This window comes from Anolis sagrei, chromosome Y (genome assembly GCF_037176765.1).
Source record: "Anolis sagrei isolate rAnoSag1 chromosome Y, rAnoSag1.mat, whole genome shotgun sequence".
Lineage (NCBI taxonomy): Eukaryota > Metazoa > Chordata > Lepidosauria > Squamata > Dactyloidae > Anolis > Anolis sagrei.
In genome coordinates this window covers 75,981,218-75,992,568 of record NC_090035.1, presented here as the reverse complement: position 1 = coordinate 75,992,568, position 11,351 = coordinate 75,981,218, and the positions used below count along the sequence as shown (strand labels likewise).

Here is an 11,351-nt window from a genome sequence, read left to right as displayed (position 1 = left end):
TTGAGTTATGTTAATCCGACAAACTAACATTATATTTTTATTTATATAGATGTAGATGCGACCTGGGAGTTTAAGGCTAGGGACCATCATTCCGTCATCTTGAGCCACTGTAGTCCAAGTGGTGTGAAACTGTATTAATTCTACAGTGTAGAATCATAGAATCAAAGAGTTGGAAGAGACCTCATGGCCCATCCAGTCCAACCCCATTCTAGCAAGAAGCAGGAATATTGCATTCAAACCACCCCTGACAGATGGCCATCCAGCCTCTGTTTAAAAGCTTCCAAAGAAGGAGCCTCCACCACACTCTGGGGCAGAGAGTTCCACTGCTGAACAGCTCTCACAGTCAGGAAGTTCTTCCTGGAGACTAGGACGCGGAACAATGGCTTCAAACTACAAGAGAAGAGATTCCATCTGAACATGAGGAAGAACTTCCTGACTGTGAGAGTTCTTCAGCAGTGGAACTCTCTGCCCTGGAGTGTGGTGGAGGCTCCTTCTTTGGAAGCTTTTAAACAGAGGCTGGATGGCCATCTGTCAGGGGTGATTTGAATGCAACATTCCTGCTTTGGCAGGGGGTTGGACTGGATGGGCCATGAGGTCTCTTCCAACTCTTTGATTCTGTGATTCTGTGATTCCTCATGTTCAGATGGAATCTTCTCTCTTGTAGTTTGAAGCCATTGTTCGGTGTCCTAGTCTCCAGAGAAGCAGAAAACAAGCTTGCTCCCTCCTCCCTGTGGCTTCCTTTCACATATTTATACATGGCTATCGTATCTCCTCTCATCCTTCTCTTCTTCAGGCTAAACATGCCCAGCTCTTTAAGCCGCTCCTCATAGAGCTTGTTCACCATACCCTTGATCATTTTAGTCGCCCTCTTCTGGACATATTCCTGCTTGTCAATATCTCTCTTGAATTGTGGTGCCCAGAATTGGACACAATATTCCAGGTGTGGTCTAACCAAGGCAGAATAGAGGGGTAGCATGACTTCCCTAGATCTAGACACTATGCTCCTATTAATGCAGGCCAAAATCCCATTGGCTTTTTTTGCCGCTACATCACATTGTTGGCTCATGTTTAACTTGTTGTCCACGAGGACTCCAAGATCTTTTCCACACGTACTGCTCTCAAGCCAGGCGTCGTCCCCCATTCTGTATCTTTGCATTTCGTTTTTCCTGCCAAAGTGGAGTATCTTGCATTTGTCCATGTTGAACTTCATTTTGTTAGTTTTGGCTCTTCATCTCTCTAATCTGTCAAGATCGTTTTGAATCCTGCTCCTGTCCTCTGGAGTCTTGGCTCTCCCTCCCAATTTGGTGTCGTCTGCAAACTTGATGATCCTGCCTTCTAACCCTTCGTCTAAGTCATTAATAAAGATGTTGATACACTCTAAATCCTCTAGTGTCAGATCTAGAGAGGTTTTGAAAGAGAAAAAAAACTCAGAGTAATAGTATCCTTGAAGTTATCTTTTTAAAAACAGATTTATAAATTGTATCACAATGCTGGAGAGAAAAGAGACCATGCAATCACTGCAATAAAGGCATTTGGAGGCTCTCTGGCTTAGGCTTGGCAGATTGAAGCCACTCTATTCCGCTTTAGTCGCTTGCAATAAGACTCTCTCCAAGTCTGGGAGCAACAGTCAGAACTGACCACGGAACAACAGACTGGTTCAAGATTGGGAAAGGCGTACGGCAAGGCTGCATCCTCTCACCCAACCTTTTTAACTTGTATGCAGAACACATCATACGATGTGCGGGGCTGGATGAATGCAAAGCTGGGGTGAAAACTGCGGGAAGAAACATTAACAACCTCAGATATGCAGATGACACCACTCTGATGGCCGAAAGCGAGGAGGAGCTGAGGAGCCTTCTAATCAAGGTGAAAGAAGAAAGCGCAAAAGCCGGATTGCAGCTAAACGTCAAAAAAACCAAGATTATGGCAACAAGAATGATTGACAACTGGAAAATAGAGGGAGAAACCGTGGAGGCCGTGACAGACTTTGTATTTCTAGGTGCAAAGATTACTGCAGATGCAGACTGTGGCCAGGAAATCAGAAGACGCTTACTTCTTGGGAGGAGAGCAATGTCCAGTCTCGATAAAATAGTAAAGAGTAGAGACATCAGACTGGCAACAAAGATCCGCCTAGTCAAAGCCATGGTATTCCCTGTAGTAACCTATGGATGTGAGAGCTGGACCTTAGGGAAGGCTGAGCGAAGGAAGATCGATGCTTTTGAGCTGTGGTGTTGGAGGAAAGTGCTGAGAGTGCCTTGGACTGCGAGAAGATCCAACCAGTCCATCCTCCAGGAAATAAAGCCCAACTGCTCACTGGAGGGAAAGATACTAGAAACAAAGTTGAAGTACTTTGGCCACATCATGAGGAGACAGGAAAGCCTAGAGAAGACAATTATGCTGGGGAAAGTGGAAGGCAAAAGGAAGAGGGGCCGACCAAGGGCAAGATGGATGGATGGCATCCTTGAAGTGACTGGACTGACCTTGAGGGAGCTGGGGGTGGTAACGGCCGACAGGGAGCTCTGGCGTGGGCTGGTCCATGAGGTCACGAAGAGTCGGAGACGACTGAACGAATGAACAACAACAACAAGTCTGGGAAAAGCAATTCAAGGAGGAGATGGACAAGTTCGAACATGTCCAGAGAAGGATGATGAAAATGGTCCAGGTTGTGGAAGCCGAGCCCTCTGTGGAGTGGCTTAAAGGAGATAAGGGGGGTTCAGCTTGGAGAAGAGAAAGCGAAGAGGGACATGAGAGCCATGTTTAAATCTTGGGAAGGATGTCACATTGAGGAAGCTCGTTTCCATGCGGTTTAAGGGAGTAATGGCTTCAAATGCCACACGAGGGATTCCACCCAAAGTTTAGGAAGAACTTCCTGTTGGTAAGGGCCGTGTGATGGTAGAACACATGGCCTTGGAGTCCCCTTGTCTCATAGATTTTAAAAGCAGAGGCAGGATGGCCATCTGTTGGGAGGGCTTTGATGGGGTCTACCTATCAGACAGAAGGGGGTTGGATTAGATGGCCCTTGGGGTCTCTTCCAACTGTAGGATTCTGCAATTCAGGATTCTATTATTCACTAGAGACTGGATAGCCATCTGTCAGGAGGGCTTGGGTGGTCCCTTCCTGTCTGGCAAAAGGGGGTTGGACTAGATGGCCTTTGGCGTCTCTTCCAACTCTAGGATTCTGTGATTCAGGATTCTACAATTCTGTAGAGACTGGCTGGCCATCTGTCAGGAAGGCTTGGGTGGTGTCTTCCTGCCTGGCATAAGGAGGTTCATCTAGGTGGCCTTTTGGGTCTCTTCCAACTGTAGGATTTTGTGATTCAGGATTCTATGATTCAGTAGAGACAGGCTGGCCATCTGTCAGGAAGGCTTGGATGGTGCCTTCCTGCCTAGAAAAAGGAGGTTGGATGAGATGGCCTTTGGTGTCTCATCCAACTGTAGGATTCTGTGATTCAGGATTCTGTGATTCATTAGAGTGTGGCTGGCCATCTGTCAAGAGGGCTTGGATGGTATATACCTTCCTGTCTGGCAAAAGGGAGTTGGACTAGATGGCCCTTGGGGTGTCTTCCAACTCTAGGATTTTGTGATTCGGGGTTCTATGATTCAGTAGAGGCTGGCTGGCCATCTGTCGGGAGGGCTTGGATGTTGCCTTCCTGTGTGGCAAAAGGGGGTTGGACTAGATGCCCTTGGGGTGTCTTCCAACTCTAGGATTTTGTGTTTCGGGGTTCTATGATTCAGTAGAGGCGGGCTGGCCATCTGTTGGGAGGGCTTGGGGGTGCCTTCCTGCCTGGCAAAAGGGGGCTGGACTAGTTGGCCTTTGGAGTCTCATCCAACTGTAGGATTCTGTGATTCAGGATTCTGTGATTCACTAGAGAGTGGCTGGCCATCTGTCAGGAGGACTTGGATGATGCCTTCCTGTCTGACCAAAGGGGGTTGGACTAGATGGCCTTTGGGGTCTCTTCCAACTCTAGGGTTCTATGAAAGGACTCCTGTATTTTCAGTGGTGTTGCAACAGAAGTAATTGCACCAGGCATTTCTTCCTGTGCAAAAAAGGTAAAAAGGTGAACAATGGCCGAAGTGTCATCGTCTACCAAACTACGAGCGACTCAGTTTCCCCTAGTTTTCAATCTGGCAAGGAAAAAGACCCACCAGGGAGCCTAAATATGCTGCCTTTTTAAACTGATTTTACAGGCATTTGGGTAGAGAAAACATGAAGAAATGGCCTGGCCCCCCCTTGCTAGCTGAAACCAGCCCTTTCCTCCAGATGGGCGCCGTCTCTGCCAAGGTGTTTAGGAAATGCCAGTGTCTATAATTACCCGAATAACATCTTTCTTTCTCTCTCTTTTCCTTCCAGCAAGATGATATTTACGTTCTGGAAGAACAGCTGTGTAAGTCACCCCAAACCCTTTGGCTTGCGACCGCACGAGTGCGAAACACAGGGAGAATTCTCCATGACGCCATTTGCTATTTGTGTTATGACTATTTTCAATCTGTTTTGAAATTATTCTCCCAAATAACCATTTCATACTGGGTGAGGGTTTTATTTCAAACCAGCATTGCCTGGATATTGGTGGCTCTTTCTTTCTTTCCTTGCTCTTTTCTTCCTTGCTTTCCCTCATATGTTTTTCCTCCTCTTCTTTCTTCCTTTTTTCTTCTCTTTCCGTTCTTTTTATTCCCTCTCTTCTTTATCTTTTTTCCCCTTCCCTTCCTCCCTTTTTTCTTGTCCCTTCTTTCCTTTCTCTTCCTTTCTTGGTGTTTTCTTCTTTTTTTCTTCTATCCCTTTCTTCATCCCTTCTTTCATCCCTCCTTTTCTCTTTCCTTATTTCTCTTTCTCTCCTTCCCTTTCTCTTCCTTCCATCTTTCTCTTCCTTCGTTTTCCTCTTTCTTCATCCTTTCTTTCTTTGTTTCTTTCCTCCCTCCCCTTCCCTTCTTTCTCTTTCCTTCTGTTACTTCTTCCTGTCTTTCTCTTTCTCTCTTTTCTCTTTTCTCATACTTTCACCTTCCTTTCTCTTCCTTCCATATTTCCTTTCTCTTCCTGTTTTCCTCTTTCTTCATCCTGTCTTTCTTTCTTCCCTTCTTTACCTTCCCTTCTCTCATTCTTTCCCCTTACTTCTTCTCGTCTTTCTCTTTCTCTGTCTTCTGTTTCTCATACCTTCCACCTCTTTTTCTTCCTTCCATCTTCCCTTTCTCTTCGTTTTCCTTTCTTCATCCTATCTTCCTTCCTTCCCTTCTTTACCTTCCCTTCTTTCTTTCCTTCCCTTACTTCTTCCTGTCTTTCTCTCTCTCTCTTCTCCTTTCTCATACTTTTCACCTTCCTTTCTCTTCCTTCGATCTTTCCTTTCTCTTCCTTCATTTTCCTTTCTTCATCCTTTCTTTCTTTTCCCCCTTCCCTTCCCTTCTTTCCCTTTCTTTCCCTCCCTTACTTCTTCCCGTCTTTCTCTTTCCTTCTCTTCCCTTTCTCTTCCTTCAATCTTACCATTCTCTTCCTTCATTTTCCTTTCTTTCTTTCTTTCTTTCTTTCTTTCTTTCTTTCTTTCTTCCCTTCTTTAAATTCCCTTCTCTCTTTCTTTCCTCCCATACTTCTTCCTGTTTTTCTCTCTCTCTTTCCTTTTCTCATACCTTTCACCTTCCCTTTCTCTTCCTTCCATCTTTCCTTTCTCTTCATTTGTTTTCCTCTTTCTTCATCATGTATTTCTTTCTTCCCTTCCTTACCTTCCCTTCTCTTTTTCTTCCCTTCCCTTACTTCTTCCTGTCTTTCTCTCTCTTCTCATACCTTTCACCTTCTCTTTCTCCTCCTTCCATATTTCCTTTCTCTTCCTTTGTTTCCTTCTTTCTTCATTCCTTCTTTCTTTCTCCCCTTCTTTCTCTCTTTTTCCCTTCTGTTACTTCTTCCCATCTTTCTCTTTCTCTCTCTTCCCTCTTCTCATACCTTTCACCTTCCCTTTGTCTTCCTTCCATCTTTCCTATCTCTTCCTTCATTTTCTTCTTTCTTTCTTTCTTTCTTTCTTTCTTTCTTTCTTTCTTTCTTCCCTTCTTTAAATTCCCTTCTCTCTTTCTTTCCTTCCCTTACTTCTTCCCGTCTTTCTCTCTGTTCTCATCCCTTTCACCTCTTTCTCCTCCTTCCATATTTCCTTTCTCTTCATTCATTTTCTTCTTTCTTCATCCTGTCTTTCTTTCTTTCTTTCTTTCTTTCTTTCTTTCTTCCCTTCTTTAAATTCCCTTCTCTCTTTCTTTCCTTCCCTTACTTCTTCCTGTTTTTCTCTCTCTCTTTCCTTTTCTCATACCTTTCACCTTCCCTTTCTCTTCCTTCCATCTTTCCTTTCTCTTCCTTCGTTTTCCTTCCTTCCCTTCCCTTCTTTCTCTTTCTTTCCCTCCCTTACTTCTTCCTGTCTTTCTCTTTCTCTCTCTTTCCTTTTCTCATACTTTTCACCTTCCCTTTCTCTTCCTTCCTTCTTTCCTTTTTCCTCAATATTGTGTTGAGAGCAGACTTGTTAAGCAATGGGGAAAATTCCTCTGTCTAAGAGCAAACCTGATCCATGATTTCCAAGGGCATGCACAGAGTTCCCTTTTGTTTCAATGGGATTCCTTGGCAAAAGATGGAAAAATTAACCGATGCCTGAAAAATCTTACGTCTTAATTTCTAAAACAGTTCAACAGCAATGCTATAAAATGTTTTCTCCTCAAAAGACCTAGTTTGGGGGATCTAATGCAGACTGACACGGCTTCCGTAAACACAACCCAGGCCTTCAGGGGAGGAAGGGAAGTTGCATGCGACTTGAAGATCTTCCTTTCTTTATGCATGGGTTAACATGTGCTGAGCACAGACACGGAGAGAGAAGGAGACATATGTGTCTGTAAAAACTCCCTGGAGTCAAAGGAAAGCTGCCTAGCGACATGAGCCAAAACAACGAGCATCTTGTCTGAAGCTTTTGAATATCTCAGTGAGCGCCACACCATTAAACTGCTCTGATTTAGCAGAGACCTAGTCCTCATTATTCCATTGCTGCCCATTTTTCCAGCTGCTTTTAGAACGTCCCGGGTTTTTTCTCCTCCTCCTACCTTTGTCCCCCATTTGCTTCTGTTGCTGCAACCTGAATTCATTTGCGCTCCACTAACTTGGAGGGCACATCTACACTGCAGAATGAATGCAGCTTGGTACCACTTTCAGCTCAATGCTATAGAGTCCTGGGAGTTGTAGTTTGGTAAGGCAGAGAAGACTAAAACCACAACTTTCAGGATTCCATATGCATTAGATGCACCTGCAGTATGAGCGGACGAGTGAGGAGAGGGCAGAGTATTTATTTATGTTACTTACTTAGGTGATCCTTCGTAGTCTGAGGATGATGGTCCTCCAAGAGTAGTATCCTGGGAGTGGGTCCGTAGGTGGCTGTGGAGCCCTATTCTTGATCTGCATCTTCTCCCACAGTGAGGGCATCAGTTTCCAGATGGAAGGCAGTCCCGGTCAGGGTTGGCTTGACACACCTTCCTCTTGGCACATTTCTCTCTTTCACCTATTCGTGCCTCTTCAAATTCTACAGCACTGCTGGTCACAGCCGACCTCCAGCTGGAGCGCTCAAGGGCCAGGGCTTCCCAATTCTCAGTGTCTATGCCAGAGTTTTTAAGGTTGGCTTTGAGCCCATCTTTAAACCTCTTTTCCTGTCTTCCAACATTCCGGTTTCCGTTCTTGAGTTTGGAGTAGAGCAACTGCTTTGGGAGACGGTGGTAGGGCATCCGGACAATGTGGCCGGTCCAGCGGAGTTGATGGCAGAGGAGCTTCAATGCTGGTGGTCTTTGCTTCTTCCAGCCCGCTGACATTTGTCCGCTTGTCTTCCCAAGAGATTTGCAGGATTTCCCGGAGGCAGCGCTGATGGAATCGTTCCAGAAGTTGCATGTGACGTCTGTAGGCAGACCACGTTTCGCAGTGTATAGCAGCGTTGGGAGGACAATAGCTCTATAAACAAGCACCTTGGTATCCCTACGGATGTCCCGGTCCTCAAACACTCTCTGCTTCATTCGGAAAAATGCTGCACTCGCAGAGCTCAGGCAGTGTTGAATTTCAGTGTCAATGTTGACTAATGAGATGCTGATGATGTCGCTTTTATGATGTATTATACTAAATGTTTTTTGTCTATTATCTTTTATGTATACTGATTTGTTGGAAACCGCCTTGAGTCGCCAATTGGCTGAGAAAGGTGGTATACAAATACAGTAAATAAATAATAATAAATTTTGTGGAGAGGTGGCTGCCAAGGGATCAGAAATGGTCAACATTTTCTAGTGTTACACCATTAAGCTGTATCTCTGGCATTGGAGAGGTTTTGGCAGGTGACTGCTGGAAGAGGACTTTGGTTTTCTCGATGTTTAATGACAGGCCGAGCTTCTCGTATGCTTCCGCAAAGGTGTTTATTTATGTATTTATTCATTAAATGCACACCGTTGTCCTGTTAAATGTATACCTTTCATAATAATGAATATTTCTGTATTTATTCAATGGAGAGCTTGGCTCCAGATAGGATCCAAAACCAATATTTGCCCTTTCCAAGAGACTAAGGCAATAACAAACTGCTGCAGACTCTCCTAGTTTCTGTGCTCTTCCCTAGGAATAACTTTTGCGGTCTTGGTGACGTTCTGATATATTGTGGCCATGTTTTCGTGTCCGAAACCACAGAGCATGTGTCTTTGCACACATATACGAGCAAGGTGACATTTCTGGATGTTGACATTGGGAAGAATACACCAAAAATACAGCAAAAGGTATATTTTCTTGACTTCTGTCCTTTCTGGCTGTTTGTTTACAGGTGCCTGTACCTGCCAAGGAGAGAACAAAAAGTAAGCAGCTCCCAATAATTTTCTCTTCTCTGCATCCAATATAGCAGGACTTTCCAAACATTTTGTGTAGTGACACACTTTGCAATACATACGGTTTTGCTACCAAAACAGAGGTGAAAACCAACCCCGTATAAGAGATACAAACTGTAATAACGAAATATGTGGGAACACGACATATTTCGTGAACACTTTTCATTTCTGTTTTTAAAAATATAATATTTATTACCTATTTCACAAAGGCTCAGAGGTTTCCGACTCCGTCTGTGCGACACACATACAAACAATATAGTTACAATCATAGAATCCTAGAGTTGGAAGAGATATTGACAAGCTGGAATGTGTCCAGAGGAGGGCGACTAAAATGATCAAGGGTCTGGAGAACAAGCCCTATGAGGAGCGGCTTAAAGGGCTGGGCATGTTTAGCCTGAAGAAGAGAAGGAGACATGATAGCCATGTATAAATATGTGAGGGGAAGTCACAGGGAGGAGGGAGCAAGCCTGTTTTCTGCTTCCCTGGAGAATAGGACGCAGAGCAAGGGCTTCAAACTACAAGAGAGGAGATTCCACCTGAACATGAGGAAGAACTTCCTGACTGTGAGAGCTGTTCAGCAGTGGAACTCTCTGCCCCAGAGTGTGGTGGAGGCTCCTTCTTTGGAAGCTTTTAAACAGAGGCTGGATGGCTATCTGTCAGGAGTGCTTTGAATGCAATTTTCCTGCTTCTTGGCAAGGGGTTGGACTGGATGGCACATGAGGTCTCTTCCAACTCTAGGATTCTATGATTCTATGATGCTCCTTCTTTGGATGCTTTTAAGCAGAGGCTGGATGGCCATCTGTCGGGGGTGCTTTAATGCAATTTTCCTGATTCTTGGCAAGGGGTTGGACTGGATGGCCCATGAGATCTCTTCCAACTCTAGGATTCTATGAAGAGACCTCGTGGACTATCCAGTCCAACCCCATTCTGCCAAGAAGCAGGAAAACCGCATTCAAAGCACCCCTGACAGATGGCCATCCAGCTTCTGTTTCAAAGAAGGAGTTTCCACCACACTCCGAGGTACAGAGTTCCACTGCTGGACATCTCTCACAGTCAGAAAGATCTTTCTCATGTTCAGATGGAATCTCTTGTCTTGGTTCATGCAGAGAGTTCCACTGCTGAACAGTTCATATACTATGTAAACGTGAGAACTGAAGATTCACGACATCTTCCTTTTTTTCTCTCTGCTGGTGCCACACCAAACTACAAATCCCAGGATTCCATAGCATTGCACCAGGGCAGTTCCAGTGATGTCAAATTGCATTAATTATGCAATGCAGATGCAACATATGATCCCACTTTAACATCCTATGGGATCTTGGTTTGTGCGGCTCCATAAAGTACGTATGCATCTCAGCCAGAGAGTTCTAGTGACTCAACAAACTACAATGTGAAAGCAGTCCATGACTTTTGAGGTTCCTATTACTTCTGGGTGGACCTACTTTGGGGCTGAAAGTATATTATACAGTCAGTATAGGCCCATATAGGAGTGGGCGCAGTGGGTTAAACCTTGACCTGCTAAACTTGTTGATCGAAAGGTCTCAGGTTCAAATCCAGGGAGCGGCGCAAGCTTCCGCTGTCAGCCCTAGCTTCTGCCAACCTAGCAGTTCGAAAACATGCAAATGTGAGTAGATCAATAGGTGGAAAGGTAATGGCGCTTTACCTTATATCTTTACCTTATAGACCCATATAATGCAGTTTAGTGGCATTGAGCAGCATTATATGGGTCCACGCTTAAGCGGCTGAGGGGGAAAAGGAAAGGGCCCAAGACTGTTAGGAATGATGGGAGTTGAAGTCCAAAACACCTGACCATATAACACAGTCTCAAACTGAGTTATATGACAGTGTAGATCCAACCTTAACAAGTACGAATTCTCCTCCCTCGGGTGCAACAGACAGGAAAGGAATGTAAGGATGGGATTCTTCCATCTTTGATGTTTATCTCTTCCTTTTCATTTCTCCCTTCCTAGAAAAGAAAATATAGAGCCGACCCCGCTGCAAAGTGGATCGAAGCCATGAAATGAGAGATCAATAGCACTCCTTTGGAGGAAGATAGTGCCTTCGGGATCTCTAGAGCACCAAGCTTCAGCATCTGGAATAAATGCCCCTTTTGCCTTCTCCAGAATCCTTTTGCTACCCTTTTTTTTTTAAAGATCTGGAATCCTTTCATATTATTTAGGTCCATATTCAGGTCCTGAACCGGTGCTTGGCGGCTGTGATGATCTGGATGAGGGAGAACAAATTGAAATTGAATCCAAACAAGTCAGAGGTACTCCTGGTCAGTCGAAAGGCCGAACAAGGTATAAGGTTACAGCCTGTGCTGGATGGGGTAATGCTCCCCCTGAAGACACAGGTTCGCAGCTTGGGAGTGATGCTGAATTCGTCGCTGAGCCTGGGACACTATGGGCTCCAGTTGCGCCCATACCTTGGAAAGTCAGACTTGGCCACAGTAATCCATGCTCTGGTTGCATCTTGAATAGACTACTGCAATGCACT

At 44.8% G+C, this 11,351-nt stretch overlaps 1 long non-coding RNA gene across 1 annotated transcript; it reads left to right on the top strand.

Moving 5' to 3' along the window:
• Positions 1 to 2,712: 2,712 nt before the first annotated feature.
• LOC132780810 (uncharacterized) lies at positions 2,713 to 10,980 on the top strand. The gene is made up of 4 exons (XR_010908874.1): positions 2,713 to 2,875; positions 4,351 to 4,384; positions 8,795 to 8,825; positions 10,826 to 10,980. It is a non-coding gene; the product is annotated as an uncharacterized lncRNA (long non-coding RNA).
• Positions 10,981 to 11,351: the final 371 nt, after the last annotated feature.